At 39.1% G+C, this 14,423-nt stretch overlaps 1 protein-coding gene across 4 annotated transcripts in view; it reads right to left on the reverse strand.

Moving 5' to 3' along the window:
* The window catches only part of HMGA2 (high mobility group AT-hook 2), a 130,373-nt gene that overhangs the window by 100,909 nt on the left and 15,041 nt on the right, over positions 1–14,423 (reverse strand). The window lies entirely within an intron of this gene.

Below are 14,423 nucleotides of genomic sequence, written 5' to 3' on the forward strand. Positions count from 1 at the left end.
CATGCCTAGGCCAACTCTTTGCTTCCTGGCCTCTGAAATTGGCAGAACTCTTAACACAGTACAAAGCATAACTTACTCCAGGCGAGTAGTTAGCTGTGTGCCAAGCCCACCTATGATTCTGCCTGGGCCAGCCAGCCCTTTCTAATGAGGACTGTGAAAGTTACTACACAGCCACAGACAGGAACCATGGGCCAGATTTCCACTCTCCACCTTTCTCCAGCCATGCAAAGCTCTTATGTATTTAGAGGACACACATCTTAATGTCTGTCAGCACAGGATGTACCCAAACTCTTGAGCAATTTACAGTCTTAAAAGAGAGTATCTCTTGTGGTGGATACATGAATCTACACAGGCAGTGAAACTGCATAGAATTTAATACACACACAAATGGGTACACACAAAACTGGGAAAATCTGAATATGATGGGTGGACTGTATTCATGCTGTATCCTATTTGAGAGACAGTACTAAATAGTTTTACAAAATGCCACCATTGAGGGGAAATTGGGCAAAGTGCAAAGGAGATTTTTCAGTATAATTTTTACAACTGCATGTGAATCTGCAATTATCTGAATTAAAAAGAAAGATAAGGGTATATTTGCTGGAATTTGAGGTAAAGGACAGAGGGAGAAAGAAAGTTGGTTTAATTTTTCTCTCTACCAGAGAAAAGCAAGGACACTTTTTATTTTAAAAATATAAATGTGTAAGACTATCAATGGTTTGATATTATTCCTTTCTAGGAATTTGGAGATAATGTGGAGGACCTTCCTTCTGACCTTTTTTGGGGGGGAAGGGGAGACTCAATAAAATCCAAACAACCTTGGTACAATACGAAGTATCTCAAAATATATACCCTCATCAGCTACTTTTTATACCAAATACCTTCAAATGCCACCATATTATACATAGTTTATCAACGTTGCATTAAGTTAAAACTCATTAATCCCTTAAGAGAGATCATGATTCACGAGCACAGGAAGCCTAGCTGTAAACCCTGTGCAATCATCTCTCCTAGACTAACGAGAGTCTGGAAATGCTTTCCCACACATCTGCCTCAGCACTCGCTACGGATTTTAATTGGGGAACCTAATCCTATGGTGGTGTTCTCAAATTTGGATATTCCTATTTGAAATCCAGAGAGAGACAGGAAAAACAACTAAATTTATTGAGCACCCACTCTGGGCCAAGCACTGTGTACTGAGCTGCCTAGACCAGGAAGGGTGGGACCCATGTGCGGTGAGGGCGCAGGCTCATGCCCCAGACATGCCATCACACTCCCACTCTGCCCACTCAGAGTCACTGATTCAGGAGGCCAAAAACGATGACACGATTCAGTGGCTAAGGTCACAGGCAGCCACGGAGGAAAGCACCCCAGGAAAGCAGCATCTACAAATCCCAAGTGGACAGACGTCAGGCCACTGTGGCTAGATTTTTTAGAATATAGAAACATATAAAGTGACCAACAGGGATGCTTAATCAAATTCCCCTCTCCACTACTCAAACCTAAGTACTTCCAGCCCCACAATTAAACATGAAACCAAACTGAATGGAGGCAACAAAACAACAACAAAAATACAGAAAAAAATTTGGGGGAAAGCTTCTTACTTCTACACACTGTCACTATATTCAATAGAGTTAAAAATTAAACCCAAGAGCACACGGAAATATTCTTTTAAACATGACTATATCCACTCTGCTTTCTTCCCTCCATTTTTAGCACTTGTGAACAGTCCCCACGGTTCACCCTGCACGGCTAGGACACTCAGCTTTCCCCCCGGTTTTCTCCAACACCACATTCTCACTTCCCCACACACCACTCGGCTGGCCCTCCCTCCCTGAGAGTGTATCTCTGCAGACATGGCCATCGTCCTGTACTGCCTGGAATCACTCCAATCTTCAAGGTCAGTGCCACTATAAGTAATCCCCAATGTCCCAAAGGTCCCTTCTCATTCAGATATGTTTTGACCACGCCATGCTTCTGTTTGAAACTGGGCAGTGACTATCTTAGGAGATGCAGGTCTACAATCCTCTGTTAAATCTACCTCTCCTGGGTCACTTCACCTCTTTGTTCCCACTTGGACCACCTGCCCTCTCTTAACCTCACCCAACTCTGCTACTGACTCACCCTCCACACACAAACTCGATACTTTGAATGTGTGAACTGTTTTAATGTGTCTGTCATACATCTGAACAGTCTCAGTTTTAGCTTTCCAGCCATAAGAGCAGATGAAAATGAAAATTAAAAAAGAGTAAATGCTTCATAACTGCCATGTAAGACAAGGGTGAGGCTGAGGACGGTGACCAACATTTTAAAAGTCAAGACCAATTTCATTGACCCTATTGTAAGTAATTAAAATTTAATTGCTGATTATATTTACTGCTGTCACTTAATGATTGTACAGTGCTTCATGACTTATGAATCACTTTCTTAGGGTATTTTCACTACAACCCTGAGAGGAAGGCACAGAAGGAATGACCATTATTATTCCATCTTACACATGAGCAAACAGGCTCAAGGTTGTTAAGTGACTTGTCCAGGGTCATATAGAAGAAATTCATTAAGTCAGAAAGCAGATCAGATAGGCCTTTCATTGCAAACCTAGTGTTCCATCTACCATACCATCTGAAATCTCCTTTAGAACCATTTTCAGTGGATTAGAAAAACAGGACACAGTTAGAAAGATCTGGGAATGTTATTATGGAAAAGGAAAAGCTGACTTAATAAATCTCACAGACTTAAGCAATAATGATACAAGGTAGCATATTCTGAGCATTTACTCGGAACTGGACACTGAAGCTAAAACTGTGATGGAGAAATTATCAACCTCATTATACAAAAGAAGAAATTTGGCTCAGAGAGGTTATCAAATGATAAGGCCCAGACTCAAACCCAGATCTGTGAGGACCCAAAGTGTGTACACTTTACCTCAAGGAGGAAGATTTATTTTGAGGAGGGACGTACCAGATGTTCTCTATCACCATTAAGAACAAGACAAGAGGAAATGGACTGAAAACCATATAAGGAGAGAATCAGGTTGCATATATTAAGACCCTCCCGTCACACCATTACCAAGGGTACTTGTGAAATCTCCTTTCTAGACATACAGGAGACTTCTCTATGATATTTAAGGGTATTTTTATATAAGTAGGTTTTTCTACCAAAGATACTTTCAAGACTGAAAGTAAATCAACCTAAACGTTTCCTCAGACTTAAAAAATTCATAAAAAAGATAAAACCATAAAATATGACATCTACATTTTCATACAAATTTAAAAAGTTCTATTTGCCTATGGATATAAAATGTCAGCTTCCCAAACTGGGGGATGCATGGTGTCTAAATTTTTATTGCAACATATTTACTTAAAAGAATCACAAATAGTAATGCTGAATGCATACCATGTTATAATGATCCTGGGCAGAAAACTCTTTTTTTAGCAAAAAAATTTCAGTCACAAGGGAATTCTTTATACTGTGACCATGTATGGCCAAGCCCTGTCACTCTATACAATCTCTGCACATTGACCATCTGATTAATTCCACAGCGTACATAAGTCCACTTGCTTTACCACAGCTGAAACTATGTGGCACAAGTCAGTATGGCATGAATCAGTTCCCCATGACTACTAAGGAACCCCTGAGAGGTTTCAACAATGCAATATTTTGTTTTGTTCCATATGTGCTTACTATTGAAAAGGGGTCCCAAATGATATCCACCAAGATTAGTGATTTAATGGCAAAAGAAGATTAAGACTATGTATTAGAAAAAGTCACCATTTTATTGTTTATAAAGTTATGGATTTTTAATGACTTTATGTAGGTCATGAATTGTCTCAACAGGGTGCAAAGCAATGCCCAAAATCATAAACCTGGCTGGTTCACTGATAAATGTTAACATCTACCAAAAAAGTAGGGCATCACTGGTAAAACATGACTAAATAAGACATACGCCCCACCATTGCTTTGATTTGATGGCCTGGAAATGAGTACTCTAAGCAGCCAATCCAAAGAGAACATCATTAAACTCTGTACCACTGCTCTGAAAGGAATTATGAGGAGGATTAGAGATGGAAATGATGTCATTTTCATCCTATGCATATAGGAAATATATGGTCCAAAGATAAGAAAGAGGAATGAAGAATGTAAAAAACAAACATTATTTATTCCTAAAACAAAAATTTAAAGTGTAATAAGAGCACAGGAAAATAAAAATGTTATAGGATGGACAGCATTATCACATTAATGACTCATAGGTGCACGCCCAGTGTCACACACAGCACCCCTCGCTGAATGCCAGTCTCTCAAGAGAACAGGGGACCACAGAGACGGTCATGGTCATACATTCCAACTCCACCCCACATCTACCCACTGAGAGTGGGCCCAGGCCTGCAAGTGCTTCATCAGTTTCCAACAGGGAATTTAAAGAACATTAAAACTGGACCACCTAAGAGAGTAAGAGTAGGAAAGAGAATGCAAGGACTGAGACTCTGTAATAAGGAAATTCTACGCCAGGATCAGCTTCTGATATGTGTCCTTTCTGACATCCGAATCATCTGGAACAGGAAATGATAAAAGACTGCCAAACAAACGGTACTTTATAGAACATTATCAGCTATAATCTTATGATTCCCTGGTCTTCTAGAGGGTAATTCTCTCACCTCGCTGGGCTTTGGTGCTTCCTGTAATAGGGTGCTCCCTCGAGACTGAAAGTATTTGGGTTGTCTGGAAACTTGGCAGATCTGCACTTCCTTTATTGGCAATGTTAATGCTTTAACGTCTAAGTCATGCGATGTTGCTACCTGTGTTATTCTGACTGTGAAGTCCTTATTCCAGTAGTGACGTAAGCCTAGGATATTGGATTTTTCCCTCAATGAATCCTCACTTGTAAACCCTGCTGCTTTCGCGTCACTCGAAGGGTTTGAGAATGCCCTTGAAAGGAGTCAAAGAAGCAACAGTCACTAACTGATTTTCCTCCTTTCTTTATTTCCATGTTAGCACTAAAATTAGGAGTAAAGGAAATAGAAGACAGGCAATTAAAATGTGTTTTCATAGAGAAAAATCAGAAACTATCGTAGAAAATTATTTTGTGCCAACAAGGCTCTCTTCTGTTTCTCTGATGATCCAAAGCTGTGACAAAAATTCCTTTAAGGTGCAGCACTAGGGTCTATTTTGGAAAGCAGGATGCTATTTCCAGGGCTGAGGGAATGGAAACATGAATATAGGGCAAGGCATTCAACGTTGGTATTGGGCCCGGGTGATAGTGGCTCACAGCTTACTTCTGAGGTGGAGAGACAAGCTAGAATTCAAGATCATTACAAACACGGCTTTGATGCCCACAGGTTGTGCTTTTTAACCCTGTGTGGCGTCTTAAAAATACAAATCATCAGATTAAAAATAAAAGCCAAAGAAGGCAATTCAGTCCACGTTCACTACCAGAAAACAAAAATGCAAAGACCATGCTTCATACGCACTATGGCAATTCTATCCCATTCGCCAAACATTTATTAAATCCTGCTACGAGCCTGGAACGGTACTAACATCAACAACTTTGATCTATGGAGTGCCTGCTACATGTTGAATAAAGTTTTTTGATGACCTGTCATTTAGTTCTTACAAAATAATCCTCTGAAATGAAAACGATTATTACCCTTTGTTTTACACACGGGGAGACTGGAGCTGGTGACAATAACCAAGTTGCCTTGATAAGCTGATAACTAGACCCAGGCAGTCTGAGCTCTTCATCACTTTGCTGAATTCCCTCCTATATCCTGTAGGTGCCGAGCAAAACAATAAATGATGTGCTTTCTACCCTCCAAGAGCTCATTTTCAATACAAAGGGCAGCCCTCTTCAGAAATATTAAAGGATAGAATTAGTTGCTTTACCACCTAGTGATTTTCAAGTTATTTGATACACATGAATTATACGCAGTGTGAACAAAGAGAAAAGTAAGATTAACATATGTTGAGGTGGTGGCTCAATAGAATTATCCTGGTCTTTCTGATTCCCAGTCACCTCCTCTTTTTGGAGCTGACACTTGATTATCTGACACTTAAATACCTATATTTCCCCCCCTACAGCATTTATCCCCTCTATGCCCTCTTCCACCTCCCCCCAACCCCCTGCCATCACCACACTGTTGTCCATGTCCATGAGTTCTCTCTCTTTTTCTCTCTCTTTTTCTCTCTCTTTTTCATTCAATCCCTCCACCCCCCCATCCCCCCAACATCACCCCACCACCACCACCAGGGCTGTCTGCCTGGTCTCTATGTATAAGTCTGTCTCTATTTTGCTTGAAAATACCTATCTTTTAAAGCTTTTCTTAACAGATAAAATTTGGCTCATGATATCAATAAATCAAATATGTATACATTTGATATTTGCCTGGATATCTGCTATGGTGATGAGAGAATGTAACCTCAGGCTCACTAGTGCAAATTCATAAATTATGTATAGCTAAATTCAAATAATGATAGTGTTGCTAGGGTTTGGAAAGCAATATCATCACTTCAATGGAAGGATTGTTAAATTCTAAAGAGTTCAAAAATACTTGAAAAATGAAATTTAATTTAGCCTCACAACATCCAAAGCACAGAGCAGTAACCTCACGGGCTGGTATCAGATTTTCCTTTCCAGGTCCCAAGACTGTAAGTGCCCCAAAGGCAGCCCGTTGGCCTCTGTGTCCCCAGGACCTACCTCAGGGCTTGATCCATAATACTGTCAGAAGACTTTAGCAACACCTTTAGACAAATGGAAAATCACAAAATCAAAGGGTCTCGCAATTAGAGCCCCAGGGTTTACATGGTCCAGCCAAGCAAAAGAGAAGCAAACAGACAAGTGAACACAAAAGTGTTCCAGCAGTTTCCTCTACATCTGTGCTGTCCGTCTTACATGCCGAGCCCTCTGCACAGTGCTGTGTTCAAGGAGACGCTCAAAGCGAATTCTCTGGGTTGATGCAATGAAACCACAGCACAAAGTGATAACATGGGCTCTCCATGGTCATTCAGGGACAGTAGTTATATGACCTTTTAACACCCAAATAGGACTCTTTCAGCAGCATAAGGCCACCTTCCTTTGCCTGCATTGAAAGCACTGTCATTCCACAACCTGAGTCTAATGTAAGAGGAAATCTGGTGTGATTTTTCTGGGTTTGAACAGGGTGCAGGGACTTGCTAAACCACACCTGTTCTGCAGCCATTCATCCATACTGAGATTTTTCTTCCTGTAGCATCCTAAAAAAGACATTTTATCTCCTAAGATCACACTTATTATACGAATGAGTAAATAATGAACTAAAATCACATTTTGATGTCATAGCTGCACTGCATTGCTCCTGAGGGCAGGGTCTGGGGGAGCAAACTGACAGGTAATCTGAAAACCTTCTGTCTGCCATGACTCCCAGACTCTTGCACCCCAAACCTTTTACCAGAGTTGACACCCTGCTTCTGGCCCTGCCTCCAGCTGGCGGAGACAATAATGAGCAGTGAAATGGGCAAAGGGCAGGCGGCAGGTGGGAGCAGGGGAAACAAAGCGAAGAAGGGCACAGGAGGCTGGGTCATCTACAAACTCAATAATCAGTCCCTGGATAATAGAGCTGGTCACAGCAAGAATGGTTTTTGTGCTTTACAACCCTAAATGCTTGATAGGCATTAGTTACAGAGAGAACATTCCTGGCAGACACCTAAACAGGAGAAAACGCATGGGTTCATGAAGCAATCTGCCCAAAGGTACTCAGCGCATCAAAACACAAAGGTCCTTATTTCAGCCCAGAGCAGAGACAGGCTTGAGTAAATCCCATGGAATTAAACTTTTGCCAAAAATGGTTAACTATCTGTGTCAAATATTGATGAGTTTAGAATAAAAAATTCTTTGATTTAAAAGGCCTTAAAATAAAAGCAGACTTCACTCTTAAAAAGAAAACAAAAATGTTCTCTTAAGTATGGAGTAATAGTTTTACCTATCTTGCCTAGTTTTAAAGTATATATATGACATATTAATTTTATTTATATAGGACATGAGGTATCCAGTATTTTAGAAATATTTACCATGAATACTGATTTGGGTAATCACAGGTAGTACAGATAAAGTCTCAAACACATTTATTGTCATATAAAATGGTTACTGAATTCAATAATACTTGTCATCTAATTGGAATGAAGTTGAGATAAATCTCTTGGCTAGGATTCTATCAATCTCATTATTTTCTTGTAGAGAAACAGGACATTTATCTGAACTACCTTCTGTCTATAATTTGCCATTCAACCACAGGTGGGGGGGAAAACACGTTCCTCCTTGATAAGAGTTTAGTAAGACCACGTGGCTATTGTGGTACTGTGGCAGGGTCAGTTAAACAGCAGGCCTCAAGGTCAATGTCTTTATGATCCTTAATGGTCAGAATCTGGTAGAAATTGGCCTTGCCCAACTGAACTAGATGATCACATAGGGCAGGCTATCAACCTCTTTTTTCAAGATTTTGTTTAACAGAATGAAAAACACTTTAATATTTAAACAAACAAAAAAAGAGGTTAATCTCAAGACAAAATATTAATCAAACCCAATTCTTGCCTTCTGAGTATGATTTATTAGCATCTTCACATTTAATCCTGCAATTTTAAATAATCATTTTAGTGAATTTTACAGTATGCTATCAAAAAAAAATAAGCAAGTCACCTTCCCCCACAGAGATCTGTTCTGCTAAGTATTCCAGTTTATCACAAAATAATTGCAAAGGAGGAGATAATTTCAGAAAATATTGCTCACTCATTTTGAACACGTTATATGCATCAGAAAATTTATATTTTATCTGCTGAGCATGTATCAAAATGTGCTTCAGAAGGCCCATCCCCATTTTTAAAAAGCATGTTATTGCAAATTTCTAAGGGAAAATGACTTTGCCTTCACACACTCCATTAGAAGAGTTTTTGATGTTAAAGTCTGTTCTTCCTCTCTGACTCCAGTGAAAAGTTACAATTATCTACAATATGATTACTGAATATTCCTTTCTAAACATCGAAGTTATATTTCAGCTTAAGACAAGTGTTAAATTACAAATGGCTAAAAGTTGTTGTTGTTTTTAAAGTAACAAACATCTGGAGGAAAAAATTAATGGAAAATGAAGCCCTAAGGTTTTAATTTCAACATTAGATCTCAAGGCTCCTCAAAGTCTTAATGGTTGGGATCTTCAGAAGAAATCCAGAGTTTCAATCAGCCTGGTTATAATAGGTTTTAATTCTGATTTAGTCCCCTTACTTGATTTTCAAATCATCACTTAAATTCCTACATTTCTACGAACTTGGAAAAACAAAAAGCCCTTGTTGCCTATCTAGAATTCTCATATGTTTGACTAACAAATGAAATTACATCACTTTCCTGTGTATCACAAGCTCTTTAATAAAAGAAAGACAACTGTCCCCAGAAAGAGGTGGACTGGAATGCATATTTTTTCATCGACGTACTACTGCACACATCCCGTTACCAAATAAAGAGAGTCAGCAACCCCAGAAAACAGCTGGGGTTTGTTAGTATGTTCCTAGTGACCAATTGAAGTTAAGCTTCAGCATCTGGTCCTTGGGTCAATTTCTAGGTCAATCTCAGTTTCTCCAGAATGAATTTTTTTCTTTAAAAACCATTAATTCATATTGGAGAGTATTTCCCTTTTGTTGTTAATTTCCTTTCTTAAAACGATATTCTGAAAACAAAACACCTAGAAACATCTTTTTCCCATTGGTTTGTTCTTTATTATTTTTTCCTTGCTGCTTTTCCCCCAGAAGCACCAGTTGCTTCACTGAGCAACATCTGGATGGAGCATTTCATACGTGAGGTTAACATCTTTATTATTTCATTGTATCCTTGAGCCTTAGCTCCACTCTCTAAAACTTTTTTCCACATATTTTCCGCCACTAAATCAGATATGTGATGAGCTCCTTTCCTAGGCAAATATCGAGAAGTGCAAATATTAAAAGCCTGCTTCGGCCGGCAGAAGGGCTGACTAATGGAACTCTATACAGGTTCTGAAAAACCAGAACATCCCTCATGTGCACACTGAAGTGAACAGCAGAAATATTACTTTTCAAATTGATAAACAACACAAGACTCAAAACCTCTACAATTAGAAGGCTTATAAACCATAATTTTAAATGTTTACCTTAGCTGTAAGTAGATTTACAATGTACTTTAGTATTATTCATTAGCAATTCTTAAACTTGATGATATTCAGCATAGATATATTGAAGACATAATGGTAACAACACCCAGGTCCTTGGTTAGTTTCATGCACAGTTGTTAGCTCCCTCCAAATGTAACTCCTGGTAGCTACAAGGGTTCAGGCTGTCAGTGATATCTACATAAAAGCGCATGGCAGAGTTAAGTTTAGTTTCTAACATTTATTGAGCATTTACTATGTGCCATGCCTTTTAATAAGCCTTTCACATGCATTATCTTATTTAATCTTCAAATCAACTCTATGAGAAATGTACTGCTTGTACCACTATTTTAAGGATGAGAAAACTGGACCTTTACAAGGTCATGTAATTTGCTCAAGAGTACATAGTCTAGTGATGGGCCAGAATTTGAATCTAAGTCATCTGAATCCAGACCCTGAGCTCCCAACTATTAAGACGAGGAGAGAAGTTAGGCCCTGCTTCTCTCTCTTACTTTTACACAGCGGTCCTCTACCTACACACATTTATTTAATTAATCTTTTAATAACCTACCAAATAGAGACCCCAACCACATGAGAGGAATCAGATGAGAGGGTCACACTGTAGATATGTTTTCCAGGCCTGTTATATGACACTGTAAGATTTATAAGATATCTTTTATTAAAGCAAAAGAATTTTAAAACAAAGCAAACCACCCAAAAGAACAATGGGAACAATTTGGCTTGTAGACCATGATCTTAGGAAATCCAGTCAATTGAAAAAATATATCTCTAATACAAGGAAATCAGTAAATGACATTGCTGGAAAGAACTGAACTTCCTATAAAGTACAAATCCCATTTCCCATGGAAAATGCAATAATTTATTTCTTTAGTACAGCTTTCCAGTAAAGAATGCCATTAAACTGGATGCACTGCTGTGACTGGCTGCATACTCTACCCAATAGAATATATACAAGCAAAGAGGAAACACGCTGTCTAGAAAAAATATACAATTTCCTTTTATTTCCTCTTCTGAGTAGAACAACTCTTCTTTGGGGAACAAATCAGGGGCTTATAACAATTCACTACATAACATTTTCCATTCTGACAGCCAGTAAAAATGAGAAACCGGGAGAGTCAATGAAGGTGACCCAATTATTCTCAGAAAGGCAAGGGTTCCTGTGGTGGGTGCCTCACAAGGGCTTCTTATCCAGCATGAAGATGAGCTGCCTACAATCCAGATCTCCCTCAAGTGAGCAAGAATCCACGGAGGAAAAGCACAGATCCGTTAATTAATCCATATTTTATTCCAGCTTGACTGAAACATCAGTTGGGTGGAGATGAGTAGTAGGAAATAAAGCCGTAAAGATAGGTGGGTGTATATACTGTAGGGATCTCAAAGTGCTAAGGCGGGCTGTCACTGATTCAGTGGCCAGCTGTGGAACCATAGAAGGATTCTAAGAAGAGCAGTAACATGACTATAACCTATGGAGATCAACGGGCAAACATTACAGGATAGGCCAAAGGTAGAAGAGATGAAAGGCAGAAAGACTAGGTAAGAGGCAAGCTATGGAAACAACCTAAGTGTCCATCTATGGGTGAATGCATAAAGGAGATGTGCATATATATGTGTGTGTGTGTGTGTGGGTGTGGGTGTATGTATATGTATATATAAAATATATATATATATACACACACACACGTACATTAGCATATTACTCAGCCATGAGAAAGAAGGCAATCCTGCTGTGTGTGAGGGTAGAACTTTCAGGCATTGTGCTAAGTGAAATAAGTCAAACAGAGAAAGAGAAAGACAAATGTTGTATGATATCACTTATATGTGGAACCTAGAAAAGCTAAACTTCTAGAAACAGAGTAGAATGATGGTTGCCAGGGGTTGATGGGTGGAAGAAATGAGGAGATATTGGTCAAAAGGTATAAACTTCCACTTCTAGAATAAGTTCTGGGGATCTATCATGGTGATTATAGTTAACAATATTGCATGATTCACTTGAAAGTTAAGAGAAGATCTTAAATGTTTTCACCACAAGAAAAGAAATGGTAATTATGTGAGGTGGTGGAGGTATTAACTAATATTACTGTGGTAATCATTTGGCAATATGTATAAAATGTATCAAATGAACATGTTTGATAAACTTATATAATGTTATATATGTCAACTATATCTCAATAAAGCTGGGGAACTTGATAGCTGTTGTGATGGTTAACTTTCATTGTATTTGCTTATAATATATTTCACTGCACTTTAGCAAAATTAATCTCATGACTTCAAAGAATGTATCCATTTTCTATTATGTTGCCTATTAGACAGTTTATGTGGATCTTTTTTATTGATTAGTTCAATGGAATAGGATATCCTTGCAAAGTTCTGAGGCTTGAAAATGACAGACCTGTATGTAATATGTATACCAATACCAAATTAGTCAACAGAGTGCTCATTAGAGTATAGTGGAAGTAGCCCTTTTTGATGTCTGAGTCCAAGTAAAGAACTTGGACTAGTCAGAATACTCTCTCCAGCAGGCCTGAGTGCATGTCAGAAGGCTGACTGCCTACCCCAAGACCACAAAGCTGGAAGGGCACGAGTATCAGTGCTCTAGTCACCCCTAGATGCACCCAGACTTCAAGCAAATCCTTCGCAAGTACCAGACTATAAGGGAGGAAGCCCCAGATTCTAGACTCCAATCACTAGAGTCACTTCCTGCTGTTTGAGTCCTCCCAGCTGAGGCCCCAGACATCATGAAGTGGAGATAAGCCTTCCTGCTGTGCCCAGCCCATATTCCTGACCCAAAGAATCTATGAGCATAACAAAATGGCTTTTTTTACATTATGAAGTTTTAGGGTGGTTGATTATGCAGTAATAGGTAGCTAGCACCCTATTTACAAGACAGGTGATAAATCCACTGGTTGTGGAGCCCACACCTAGAATATGACACTTAATTCTGGGTGACATATTCCAAAAGACTAAAAATCAAACAGACTCAGAAGAGAGTAACAAGAATGTTCATTTATGGGGGGAAAGATGAAAGGATTGGCGATATTCAAACTAGAAAAGAGAACAAGGATACATGTTAATTGTCTTCAAATATTTGATGGGCTATCATGAATGAAAATGAAAACAATTATTCTGTAAATTCCCAGAAGAGAGGCCTAGGGACAGTGAGCAGAAGCTGGAGGGAGTGCGATGTCAAATGGAAGAACTTTCTAATACTCAGAGCTTTCCAGGAAAGAAGAGGCAGCCTCAGGAGGTAGTGAGTTCCCTAACATTCAAGACAATCAAACATAGTCTAGATGATCACCACCTGGTGGGTGGGTTTGGAGAGAATTCATTTATTGACCAGAAGTTTGAATGAAATGCTCTTACTTTAAGGTTACACTGTAACACTGAGATGTGTTTAATCTAAAGATCAACCCCATTTCCTTGTGCTAAGAAATCTAATCCCAACACATGTTGAGCAGAGGAAAAAAAATACAAGATGAATAAATTAAATGAAAAGCAATACCCAGGTATAAATAGAAAGTGATGGGAACTTTAGAGGCAGAAATGGCAAACGAACAGGAAAATATAATCCTGCATAGCAGCAAATAAACTTTTAAAAAGATAAAAAGCATGAAGCATAAACTAAGGAAGAGAGAAAACGAAAGACATCAATCACGTCACAGGTGATACTGGGTAGAGAGGATGCCTTTCTCTTTCTTGAGAAATGTTTATTCATTGTTAAGACTTTTCTCTCCTGTCCGTGGGAAAGACAGAGCAGAAGGACACGGCAGTGCAGCAGCAAAGGGACTGAGGTCTGAGTGGCAAAATGAGCGAAGCTCTTCAGCGATCACCGCATTTCTGGCCTCCAATAGGTCTGTGTGCCTACAGGGTCAAGCGCCCTTGCCCAGAGGCCGCTGTGGATAACATCGGATGTAAGAATGACTAAGGGAAGCGAGAAAAACTGGAAATTAAACCCTGGTTTCCGAACAAAGCCAATGTGGAAAAAATGCACAAACCACCTAGAAAATGAGATGTGTCTAGAGCAAAGCCACGAAGGAAACAAAAAAGAAAACGTTAAAAAGTTATCTCAAACACATTTCATCTGAACTTGATCAGCATTTGTAATCAACGTCTAACATTTCATAATACCCTTTAACCTTAGTTACGCAACCCGCTGAACAAGTCATCTCATTGTTACCGCGTTTGGAGGAAGAGTGGAGACTCTTTTCATGTTGATAAGAGATAGAAAAGGGAGTCACTCCCAGGAAAGAAAAGCGTCTGAGTCAACTC

The sequence above is a fragment of the Miniopterus schreibersii genome, assembly GCF_964146895.1.
Source record: "Miniopterus schreibersii genome assembly, chromosome: 2".
In the NCBI taxonomy this organism is placed as follows: domain Eukaryota; kingdom Metazoa; phylum Chordata; class Mammalia; order Chiroptera; family Miniopteridae; genus Miniopterus; species Miniopterus schreibersii.